The sequence below is a fragment of the Mizuhopecten yessoensis genome, unplaced genomic scaffold (assembly GCF_002113885.1).
Source record: "Mizuhopecten yessoensis strain PY_sf001 unplaced genomic scaffold, ASM211388v2 scaffold9109, whole genome shotgun sequence".
Lineage (NCBI taxonomy): Eukaryota > Metazoa > Mollusca > Bivalvia > Pectinida > Pectinidae > Mizuhopecten > Mizuhopecten yessoensis.
This window is the reverse complement of record NW_018407883.1, coordinates 674,384-687,901: the sequence shown is the minus strand read 5'-3', so window position 1 is coordinate 687,901 and position 13,518 is coordinate 674,384. Positions and strand designations below refer to the sequence as shown.

General features: G+C 36.3%; 1 protein-coding gene across 5 annotated transcripts in view; it reads left to right on the top strand.

The window, feature by feature from the left end:
- Nucleotides 1-13,518, top strand: part of LOC110457364 (oxidation resistance protein 1-like) — an 82,753-nt gene that overhangs the window by 23,689 nt on the left and 45,546 nt on the right. The window contains exon 1 of one of the 5 annotated variants that reach the window (XM_021508595.1): nt 12,265-12,408. The exons of the other annotated variants lie outside the window; for them this stretch is intronic. The gene's annotated coding sequence lies outside the window, so the exon portion shown is untranslated. Of the gene's footprint in view, nt 1-12,264; nt 12,409-13,518 lie in introns of those variants that run through there. 5 annotated transcript variants of the gene reach the window in all.

Genomic DNA, 13,518 nt, shown 5'->3' with positions numbered 1-13,518 from the left:
TGGCCGTGAATTTTTCCTATTCTGTTACCGTAGTGTCAGTGGTGCCTGTGACCAACCCTTGTTTCAAGCATTTGGTGTATGCTTGGCAAGGGGATACCCAAACCTGGGTAAAAAGTTGTGTCTTTGGGACAAATACCTAGAAAAAGAAGGATGGAATGTAGCAGAACTGGACTTAAGGTCGATAGTTGGCGACTGGCTGAAGCTTAATTGATAGAACACCTGTCTAGATCACCTTAAAATTTCCTTTAAAAGGCCTGTAATCAAGTATTGTCTTTGTTTGAATAAAGAAGACAATTGACATAAACTCCCGCACATCTATGACCAGGTATTAAACAAAGCGTAGTCAAATCAAATTGTTGATATGATTCGTCATTTTGTACATGCACAACAACTACCAAGTGTATATACCCTTGTAAGGTATTCGACTCAACATGGATCTTATATTGCCAAGCGGTACATACTTTTTCGCTTTGTGTGCATATAATTTACTAGTCATTTGTATGAAGGTGGCAGGGTACGTATCATAGTAGTCATCAAATTGTCATGCATAAACACTTACTGGTTGTGCTACATAACCTTTTCTACTATTCAAATGTACTTGCAGACCACAAGGTATAATATAAATGGTTAACAATGTACACTCCAAGGAAAACACTTAAACAGCAGCAATGATGCAGTGCCATGTGTGCAAGATACTTCCCATGTGTATATTTTCCACAGGAAAAAAGAAAAGATAAAATCTTTCCATATATTTCCACGGGAATTCATGGAAATCTGTGGATTTAAAAAATCTACTGATTTTTTCCACATGTATTCTTCCACATCTGTGGAAATCTGTGGATATTTTCCGCAGAAAACCGTGGAATTCTGCGGAAAGTTGGGACTGAAAAAATTCTTCCCAGCTGTTCTTCAGCATTTTGAGGACTTATGCATTTATTTTTTTGCTTTGGATAACAAGTCCTAGCTACATGATTTTTAGGTCACCTGAGCTTTAGCTCAGGTGACCTATTGCTATCCGTTTTCGTCCGTCGTCGTCCGTCGTCCGTCGTCCGTCGTCCGTTAACATTTTACATTTCAAACTTAAAGTCAAGTTCTGCTGGGCCGATTGAACTGAAAGTTGGTAGGAATGATCGCCTCATGGTCCTGACAAAGTGTTGTTATTTTTCGGGTCGATCAGAAATCCAATATGGCCGCCACGGCCGCCATTTTGAAAACCTATTTCAAACTTAAAGTCAAGTTCTGCTGGACCGATTGAACTGAAAGTTGGTAGGAATGATCGCCTCATGGTCCTGACAAAGTGTTGTTATTTTTCGGGTCGATCAGAAATCCAATATGGCCGCCACGGCCGCCATTTTGAAAACCTATTTCAAACTTAAAGTCAAGTTCTGCTGGACCGATTGAACTGAAAGTTGGTAGGAATGATCGCCTCATGGTCCTGACAAAGTGTTGTTATTTTTCGGGTCGATCAGAAATCCAATATGGCCGCCACGGCCGCCATTTTGAAAACCTATTTCAAACTTAAAGTCAAGTTCTGCTGGACCGATTGAACTTAAAGTTTGTAGGAATGATCGACTCATGGTCCTGACAAAGTGTTGTTATTTTTCAGGTCAATCATAAATCCAATATGGCCGCCACGGCCACCATTTTGAAAACATATTTCAAACTTAAAGTCAAGTTCTGCTAGGCCGATTGAACTGAAACTTTGTAGGAATGATCGACTCATGGTCCTGACAAAGTGTTGTTATTTTTCGGGTCGATCAGATATCAAATTTGGCCACCACGGCTGCCATTTTGAAAAACTATTTCTAACTTAAAGTTAAGTTCTACTTGGCTGATTGAACTGAAACTTTGTAGGAATGATCGAACATGGTCCTGTTGTTATTTTTCGGGTCAATCAGAAATACAATTTGGCTGCCATGGCCGCTATTTTGCTACTAAGTTCTAATATGCCGATCGTACTTAAAATTGGTCTAGGAATGATCAGCTCATGGTCCTGACAAAGTTAAGTTAACATTAAACTATTTTTTACTCAAATTGGTACATATTTCAACAACAAAAATAAATAATGTAGACTCAGGTGACCGTTTAGGCCCATGGGCCTCTTGTTCTTTTAAAAATCTCTAACTTTGGTGTTTCAAGTCAGTACACAATGTCTGATGAGGAGGCGGAAACAGCTGCTGTGTGTAATAAAGTCTCTTCTGAACATCAATACAACTTATCACATTAAGAACTTGCAATATCACTGAGAGATATTGATTTAATACTTATACAGAAATCAATATGTTGGTTCAAAAATGTCTTGTCTCATATTGTTCATCTATAGGGGTTGGAGTCCGGAGGGTAGGGATGAAAACCTACCTACTGAACATTATATATATAAACCATACCAGAAGAAAGAATAAAAATACGAATCAGTCAATTGTCAGATGATATTACAGTATTAATTTCAATATGAACCTTAATGAACACTGAGACAATAAAAGAGGCGTTTCAGCAGTTTAAAGAAGTAGACAACATTTTACCTGAAATTTTACAAAAATCTGTATTTTTTCCAGAAAACTTTGATTCTAAGAAATTACTAAATAAGAAAGAAAAGAAAAACCTAATCTCTTTATCAGATCACTTTATCATTAAAACATGTGAAATGTGGGAGATGTCCTGCCAATTCTATAATCAGCTGGAGTCCATGTTCTTGATAAATCTTAATAGCATCTATATAGCTACATCATTGTGAAGCTGATTTGAATCAATTAAAGCAAGATTTAAGAGAGAAAAAAAGGAATTCTGTGTGGTTGCAAAACATTCTCCGAAATTGAACAGGTATATGAAAACACAGTTGTTAAGACATGTGAGAGTTATGATAAATATTACCAAATATTTCTATATTATTATCTATTTGGTCATGATCACCTGCTTCTTTGATTGGATTTCATTTTTTTGTGCTGATCTATTTATAGACTTAGATGGCCAGTGTTGCGGACGTCTACTGAAGTTTTCTGTGTTTATTCTCTGTTTTGTTCACGACAAATACGGTTATTTAAGACCCAGAACAGCAAACACCTAATTGAGACACAGTGCCTGGAGCAGCCATCTCTGGTAATGACAGGTTCGGTTTGTGTGGCTTTATAATGTTAAAGGGTAACAAGCTACGTGTATTACATGTATAATGAGGTTCTCGCGTAGCCTCATGATACAGCGGCAAAAAGATAAAACCATTCACCCCTAAAGTCCAATTGAACCTTACCAAATCAAAGACTGGGCAAGTCCAGTTTTAATATGTAGGGGCGAAAAAGGTTAACTAGCTCCAGTCTGTTGTTAGGTCATAATTTAAAAATTTAAAACGTGATGTTCTGTTAGGTTTGGGACTCCTGACTTAGGGGCCAACTTTTGTCAGATCTTTAATTAGGGTCTTGAAATAATTGAATACATTTTGTTTATCCTGGGGCAGCTCTCAGAAAAACTGTTGTTTGTCTGTATGCAGACTTTGAAGCATACTGTAGTATGTGAAATACAGATCGGAATAAGAGCAGGAAAATGATACATTATTTAGGAAATTACATAGAGTGTCTGAACGTTCTGTAATGGTTTTAGCATCAGCGATTAGGTATCCCACTGAGCCTCAGAGACTTGTACATGAAATGATATACTGTTAATGTGCTTCAGCGTATCTGTGTCAGTCAGTATGACATCATACAAAGTGGGTTATTCCGTCTTTTTGCATTGCAGAGTTATCTGCTCTTGTGAGCAAGTATTGATTGTTACGTCATTTGTTTGTGAAAGTAACGTCCTCCATTTTTAAGAAAACGGCGTAATTTTCTCACACAAACCAATGACGTAACAGTCAATACCTGCTCACAAGAGAAGATAACTCTGCAATACGCAAAGACGGAATAGCACATTGGCCATTCATGAAGATGGCCAGGATTTGATTCCCCCATTGCTGCACAAACATAAAAAGTGTTTTGGATCACCTGTCCGACCACGTGAGTTTTCTCCGAGTATTGATTCGGTTTTCTCCCACATTAACACTCTTTGGGCATTTGCACAGGCTTACATCGAACAGTGTTTTAAAAAGTTGTTTCATAATAATGTTGTAAGGTGAACTTTGTTTATGTTTTAGTAACTGATACATGTGTATAAAACAATATTTCAATAAAAAAGATGGTCAGCTTCAGGCGCCCCATTGTTGTTCTGCTTTAAAGTCACATGGAAGTCAGATGTGGGGGAACCTCCACTTTTTTCTAGAGAGTCTACGAGTAAGGGAATTAATTATAATGACCAGTTAGAGTGCACAAGGGCAACATGTTGTTGTATTTCTCTGTCATGATTACCTATTATATTCCAATCAGACATACTGTCATATCAATGAGATATAATGAAACATTTTGTCCTCAAGGCTGTTCAACACTACAGAAACAAAATATTCCTCGTTCGGTTGCTCTTTGTTATATTATTTGTTTTGTATCCATAAAAATTCTGCCGCGGTAGCCAATTGGTTATGACGTATGACTCTCCGATCACTAGCCCTCAACGTCTTGGTTGTAGAGTTGAGGCCTCTGGTATGTCATGCAGTTTCTAACTGGTGCTTGCCACAGGTCGGTGAATTTTTTACAGACACTCCAGTTTTTCTTCATCACCAAAACCTGGCTTATCCTGAAATGACCATAGCTGTTATTAGACACAAAACCCCCCACAAAAGTTCAATTACCTGGTAAGTGAAACACAAACAAACCAAAACACAAAAGTTCTATAGTGAATTGGTTTTATGTGAAATCATAAAGTTAATAAATACTTTTGTATACAAGTTTATGGAATTACAATTTCACCAAAATCCAATCAGATCTCTGTTTGAAGACATGATCAATATATCAATATAATCACGTTGTAATAAATGCATTCTTTTCAGTCGATGTTGATCACATTCAGTCCAGTTCCAATCTTGGCATTTTCATCTCTGCTGCCAAGATGTACATTTATATATGTTAGACAGCTTGATAGGTTTCCATTATGAGTATATATGTAACATTGAGGTTGTAAGATAGTCTGATACAAATTTTTAGATTAGGAAAGCTCTGCTAAGAAACAGCAAGATTCACCCCACTGATAAAAGTATAAAAAATCAATATGTAGATGCAACTGATAATAAAGAAGGCAGAGGGAGAGTGTGAGGTCTGTATATCTCCGCTTACAATGTTATACATAGACGGCCCATTCCTCATCGCTCCTCCATCAAGTGCAAGCTCATGGGCTATCACAGTACAATTGATCAGACTCAATTGCCAAAAATACCTCTCGATGCAATGAAAGCAGCAATGCCGGGGCCACATGGAGATTGGTCAGATTCCTGTAAACCAATTAAGATGTCTTCTGTGCATTCAGGCCGGACATTGGGATCAATATGTTAGTAGAATACTTCCGGAACGGTACACCCCTGAAGACGGACAACATGTTTATTTCATGTTAACAGGAATCACATACGAAGCCCCGGACATGTTTATTGCATGAGGACATAGGACGCGCTATAATCACATTGATGATGACCTAATGAATGGAATTATGGCCTTGTAGTGAACACAAATTTTTGCCTTAGGCAAGTCAAATCCTTAACTTTCGCCTTCTAGGAAATTCAAGGCCTAATACTTTGTGGCAATTAGGCAACTTTAAGCCTTATTTTTTGCATTTTAGGCAACTCAAAGCCTTCATTGTTTGGCAATAAGGCAACACAAAGCCTTAATTTTTGCCTTTTAGTGAATTAAAAAACCGTACTAATTGCCAATCAAATCAATTAAGTCTTAACTATTGTTCTGTAGCCAATTAGAAGCCTTAATTGTCTTGTTAAAAGTAAAATCAAAGCCGCAATCTTGCTGATTTTTTTGCTTTATGGTCAACTCACAGCTTCAGTTATTGTCCTGTAGTCAATTACTCAATTGTATCGATAGTCTTGTGGTTAATCCTGAGCTCCAGTTGGTGCCTTGTAGTCCATGCAAAGCCACATCTGCAAGATCAAAGCCTCATTAATTGTCCTGCTATCAGCACTAATTCTCCATTATTGTCTTGAAGTCCGGCTCTTGAAGCTGTGCAAAACAAACTCTTAGCATTGAAGTTGCTGCAAAAGCAGTAAGATCCATGCAGAAGTAAGAGCCATGCATATACAAGCAGCTGAAGGTAATTGACACAAAACCCCCCCAAAAGAAATTGCCTGATTTGAATCTATCATATCCTCTTGATCATTGCATGTTATCACAAATGTCAGGGTTAGCTCATTATTGGTCACAATTGGTCCAGGTTGGATTGCTGTAATTGCTTTATCTAAATCCGTTGTGGGTACATATTGCGTCATCCTCGATATCCAGGGGTTACGCTCACTTTCACTCTCTGCACCCCTGGAATATGTCATGGCAAAAGTGATGGCACGAAAATAGCTGTTTAATTGGTGTCGGTAAACCAAACTGACCAATCGCTAGGCTGATACCTATCCTTTGAAGATTACAAAGGAGAGACGCCCAACTTCAAAGCCTGTCATTTTTTACCTTACATGATCGACCGCGAGATTCTTTTGATCTACATCAAAGGATCAAACTAGTCTTCTTGTCTCTTCAACAAGGTGGCGCACACCGAGCCTTAATTTTTGCCATGACATATTCCAGGGGTGTAGAGAGCGAAATTGAGCGTAACCCCTGGATATCGAGGATGCTATTGCCTTTAATTACTTAACATTTCTTTAATTGGCCAGCACGTGAAACCTGCGTTATGCATTGCTTTGAAGCCTGCACAGTCAACCCAGCCACCAAGTCTGACCGAGATACAGGAGCTCCTTCTGCTCTGATTTATACTGTTTCTCTTTTAACTCATTCACCCCTAAAATTTCATTATGAACTATTCCAACCTCTGAATTGGAAGAATTCAAATGTGTCTTCAGTGGTGAATGAGTTAAATCTCCTAGAAGTCGTGTTAACGTGATTACAGGAGATGCCTGGTTTACTGCCTGTAGTTAATTGTTTCCAGTATTAGGATGGCGATTTATATGGATGAGGAATGTGGTTTTTGTTTTCTGTTTAGCACCAACCTTAACTGTTACAGGGTTTGTATTATAGAGCCATTATCTGAGCTCCAGGATTGTTTGATTGAACATTCTCATATTCTTCAAGAGATTAGACAAAGTAATTATATGGAAATTTTCCTTTGTAATTTCTGTTATTAATATTTTGACAATGTATAGTCAAAGATATTCTTCAAGGACAGCTTCCCCCATTTGCAAGATGCATGATTTGTGTTTTGGGAGTATGTGGTATATTCATGTTTGTCCCCTTGGGATAGCGCAGGACTGATGCTGACTTTATAGTGTAATTTCAGTGGAGCATACTGCTGAAGACAATATGACTGCATATGAACTCTAATGCAGATAATTAGTCTCTAAATTCCACATGAAAGTTCTATAAAAATAAGTTTTATTAACCAATTCACCCCTGAACTTTCATAATGAACTATTCCAACCTTTGACTTGGAAGAGTTCAAATGTGTCTTTAGAGGGGTGAAGGAGTTAACTGTATCCTGAGAAATTTGTGCGCAGTTTAATTTTCGCCTTTTTTGCCCTACCCAATGAGGGCAAATTTATCACGACAGCAAATACTTGTACACAACATACAATATACAGTAATCACGGGTGAAGGGTGAAAGTAGCACTGGGGCGAACATGGAGTTTATCATAAAAGGGTGAATATTTGACTGGGTGAAATATTCCCAGTAAACAGTTGTTTATCCTTAATTGTTGTCTAGATATATGAACAGTGCATGGATACTAATTAATACACAAACAATTTACTTGAAAGATTGACATGCTGTACGAGCACGTAGGATGTAAATCAAACATTACATTTTGTACCGGATTCAGTGGTGTTGTTGCTCATCATTTCTGCACTTTAAATTTGTTTTTAAAATTAAATTTTATGAATTTAGAAGAATAGTCTGATAAACTGTTACACACTGGATTGTAATGCACACAACTGCATAATAAAATGAACTTAATGCATGCAAAATAGTCCAAATCTTTTTAAAAAAGAAAATCAAGGCCACCAAAGACTAACACATTTCACTTTTAAAGAAATCCTTAAGAAAGAAAAGTCATGATAAAGTATACTTGGTGGTATAGGTCCTGATAATGTGTAGGTATAATACATGTATGACACATGTATCCAGCATTGTTTACGAGGAGCCAGCTGCTGTGTGAGTAATGACTGGATTGATTTATTGATTACGGTAACCCAGATTGTCTCAGTATAATAAGTTACTGACAAAAGTTCACCAGTAAGTCGATTGTGACTGACATACCTTGTGTCCATAACATAAATTCCTTCATTTACAGAAATACTTTTGGAGTAATCGGCTCGTCATTGTCTAAATGGGTATTTGTGAAAATTTCAAATTTAAGACTAACTTTAGCTTGATCATCTTACATTTCATGTGTTGTTATTTCTCAAATGTAAATTAAATGATTGAAAATTATTTTCTTTTGTAGTTTAATTAATACTTATTTTCATTTTGTGTCTTTATTATGCTTTGTGATGTTTTTTCGAACTTTCCCAATTCCATTTTCATTATACTTATGACCTGAAAGTTTGAAACTTTCTTGTGAGAGTCATATTTGATTGAAGGAAAACGTTTACATGTAAAAGGTAATTCAATTTTTATTCAAATCAACATATAAACCTGTTATTTCTTCCTGTCGAAATAACATCATTGAAATGCTGTGATATTAAAATGGAGATAATCTGATATTTAAAATGTTAAAATAACACCAAAAAAAACCCCAGCAACTTTTCTGTTCATTAGATAATTGTCCAATAAAATATTTTCATTTATCAAAATGATATTTCTGTAAATATTTGGATTCCTTAAAATATGAACTAATCAATATTTTGAAAGGATGGAAGTAATCTTAGTAGTAATGAAAAAAACCTGCATTTTAGAGGGGTTTTTTTGGGAGGGGGGGTGGGGGTGGGGGGTATTTGTATTCAACAGGGGAGGTAATTTAACCATGTACTAAATGTTGATCTAAGATATGACATATTGAGAATGGCAGAAGGAATGTGTTGGACTATACAGTGATATTTTTTGCCTAGTTTTAAGTCCATATGCTCTACCTGGCCTAAAGTGTTTTATTCTCCCAAAATAACAAAAAAATAGAAATATCTATCCAGTTTTAATGAAAATAATGCTTTATTTTCCCAATTCATGTAGGAACAAGCTGTTGTAAATTTCAGGTTGAAAAATCACTGGACTAAATGTAACCATTATTTCAGCAGTAACTTACGATTATCACCAGCCCATTATAAGACTGTTTCTTAAAGTATTCTGCATCTTATCGTTTGACATTTTGTTGATAAATTAATCACTGTTGGTATTTATGTAAAGGTCAGACCTTCTTGGATACCAGAACATATAATCATAATGCTTTAATCTTTAAAATACAGTGAAATAGTGAAAATGTTACGGAGTCAGCAAGACCTCATCATTAAAGTGAGCTATATTTAGTTGGTGAACAGTAGGTCTGTAACATATATGCGTCAGTAGGTCTATAGAATATGTTTATTTCAGACATTTGTAACAAACCCCTGTTGATCAGTGCAGTGTAACAGACGATATTTCTGATAAATTGCATGAGCGTTAAAATTGTTTCCATTGCCGGCATTGGTGATTTCAACCCATGTGCATTTTGTATGATATTGCAGACCTTGGTTTTTGTTTTGGTTGTAAAAAAAAAAAAAAAAAAAAAAANTGATGCATGGTAATTAAAGTCCCATCAACGACACAGCTTTCAAAGAGGCTATATAGTGACAATGCCATGCAAATGTAAATATAAGGGAAATATATATATATATATATATATATTTTTGTTCAAAATATACAAGTAGCTAGTTATTATTTATTATTCCATGTTCATACCGCTTTATTAAAACCTAGTTCGTAGGTCATCTCAAAGTGGTTCACAAATTATTATTCGTGGTTTAGGGCCTTTGCAACCAGCCAACATCTTTCTTAACTCCCTGGGGACCGCAAACAGCCGGTGCTGCCATTTCGGGGCTCACAGCTAGCATTCAATAATTCTAGCACTGCACTACCACATACTCATTTACACCTAAGTAGACTGGAGCAAGCGGAGTTAAGTATCTTGCTCAAAGATACAACATAGTGCCGTGCCGTAACTCAAACCCACAACCCTTTGGTCACGAGCCTGGTGTCCTACCACTAGACTAGCTACTGTGCCTCCCACAGTCTAGTTATAACCTGCAAACTCCCCAGTCCTACACACACTCACTTTCCTACTTCGTTGACAGGAGGTTGGGAGTTGGTGAGAAGTACTGTCTTTGAAAGGGTGTCCATCTCTAGTAAAACCCTTCAATAAAATTAGTTTACTTCACCATAGTATAATTGATACATACAATTTAGCATCAAGTGCTAAACCTGATTAGAATTAAGTGGTCAGTAGTCAAGATCAAAAGGTTAAAGGTCATACTTAACCACTTTAGAGTAAAAATCTTGTGGTCAAGCTTTATTTCCTATAAACCCCTCAACAGATTTAGTTAAAATTTTAGATGACACACATTTTAGATGACACACATTTTCCCTACATTCTCATCGGTTGGATCATAATCACTTGGAGGTCTGTGATTTTATTGTGTTATTGATGCGGTCTTACTTATAAGTTTAGGAAACAGCTGAGGTCAATATTCACTTTATGACCACATCAGTATTGTGAATTTGTGATGTCACAATGATTTCCTTCCGACAGTTGTTACATGTTATTCCTTTTTTTAATGATTTAAGCATTATTTAGCATCAAATATAGCAACAAAGGACTTTTATTTCGGTGACCTGAAAAAGTGATATTTCTCAGGTTCATATAACCACATAACCTCAATAAAAGTCCATAATTGATCAATATTTAACCTGTTATAAATAACCTCAAGTTCTCACCTCATCTGATTTTGGTAGCCATCACTCCATCAGAGTTTGTCTGAGTGTATCTGTTTTTATACCCCTCTGGCCTTTTTGTTTTATTTTGATTATTTTTGACAATGCAAATATGTAAATCTCTGATATTAATAGCCTTCAGTCTGATAAAAATAACTGCACCTGCTACAATTTTTAAAAATTAACAGTTTTGTTGACAAATGATCTGTGATAAATATATCGAAATTGATTGATCAGACATCTTTAGGCTGCATTGGTTCAAATATAGCAGTATATATCACATGGAATTTTTGACAAGATCATTATGCTTATTATTCTCCAGTTGTATGGAAAAAAACCACAATAATTAATTTTCAGAAAGGTCCTGTGATTAAATCTCTGTTGTAGATATTTATATATGAAAAAGAAAAATTATGATAAATATAATCTTACATGGTATAAAGTAAATAAAGCCTCCACGTACCCTACCTTACAAGACATGCACACCAGAATACATATCAAACTCCCTCTACTCCACCTTACAAGACATGCACACCAGAATACATATCAAACTCCCTCTACCCCACCTTACAAGACATGCACACCAGAATACATATCAAACTCTCTTTACCCCACCTTACAAGACATGTGCACACCAGAATACATATCAAACTCTCTCCACCCCACCTTACAAGACATGTGCACACCAGAATACATATCAAACTCTCTCCACCCCACCTTTCAAGACATGCACACCAGAATACATATCAAACTCCCTCTACCCCACCTTACAAGACATGCACACCAGAATACATATCAAACTCTCTCCACCCCCACCTTACAAGACATGCGCACCAGAATACATATCAAACTCTCTCATGAAGAACACAGGCACGTAAATACTCCTTCTTTTTTAGAACAATCATTGACTGGAACTCCATGCCACCTGACGTTGCATCAATCCCCTCGACTTCGGCTCTAAATCTGAAATTTGATCTCTCCGCTAAGCCATTTCTTCTCTCTCTATCTTTCTATCTCTCACTCTCTTTCTTTCCTTCTCTTCTAAGCGTTAGCACCCTCTCATTCTCACCTTGCCATAATCTTTAACATGATGAAAGTGGTCAGTATTTTGTAGATGTAGATGTAGAAGTCAGAAAAAAAATCAATTGGAACTCTTCTTTGTTGGAGGTAATTACCAACACAGAGCTCTGGGACTCCCTAACATAAAGGAGATATACTACCAAACGTATGATTCATTGATATGTTTCAGTCTGAAAAACTGTAGCTTAAAATAAGACATTGAGTAGATTTATATTTTTGTTATCATAGAGACAACTACTGAAATAGATATGTCGCCTGAGTGAGAACACCTGATCCAGTACTGTATAGTTTTATCTCCCGACCAGACTGACGGTCACTGATACTACACAACGTAGACACAGGACTAACATGGCTGTTGTAAGTTTGTTTGTGGTATCTTTGTTTTGTTGCCATGTTTTGTTTACAAACAAATTCGTGATAATAGATTTGATGACTTGTTATGATGCATTTGGATTTTTACAATAAATAAGTCTTTTAAAGCTATATCTCATTACTGCTGTTTATTAGTGTCACAATGGTTCAACCAGGAAGGCCTATAAGGTTTATGCTCTTTGCATCCATATCCTGCCTTTTGTATTCGATATTGAGCTCATTCTCTGTCCAAAACGTTTGTCCAGGGCTGCAGTTACCAAATTTTGTACATTTCATATTTTGGGATGGTGGATCGTCACAATATACACAAAAATTCACTGTGACCTTTATTTTGACCAGTGACTGCAATCATTGAAACAGTTTGACCAGAAGATACAGTGTATGAGTTCGAAAAGATAAAGTGTCAAAAATCAAAAACATATCAGTATGACCTATATTTTGACCTTTGAATTGGTCCAACATTTATCTACATTAGAAGAATATGGGGGCAGGTGGTATATATATAGCTGTCCTACAGGATTAACATCTGTCTGGCCTTTCATTCAGATTTCTTTTTCATATCCTCTTATCAGATGAAATGATTGAACAAAGCTCAAACTTGTTACATGGGCTGCCTTAGGAAATATGAAGATCCACATAAATTTTAGGAGTGGTTGTCAAATATCAAGGTCATTGTTTCTATGAATGGAATTTTCTTGTCCTTATACAATGTAATAACTTAGATTCTGAACAAATAACACAAAACTCAGACTAACAGATCAGCATGTTTATACCTTTTAGACAGTTAGACAAAGGTCAAGGTCACAGTTACTGAAAATATAATTTCACATATCAAATTACTTGTCTGGATGCTAACTTTGGAATGAATGATTGCTAAACGAAATCTCAAACTTGATTTGTGGGTTCCTGTAGGGCATAGGTTAGAACCCTATTTTTTTTTTAGCATGGTTTGTCAAAGGTCTATGTCTTTATGTATGAAGAATAAATTATGCTGCCCAATGGTTGCTCTTGTTGAAACAGTTTGCAATCTATATGACCTGAATCAGAAAATTTTGTCCATCATCAGATTTATCATTTATTTGCAGGAAAATAATT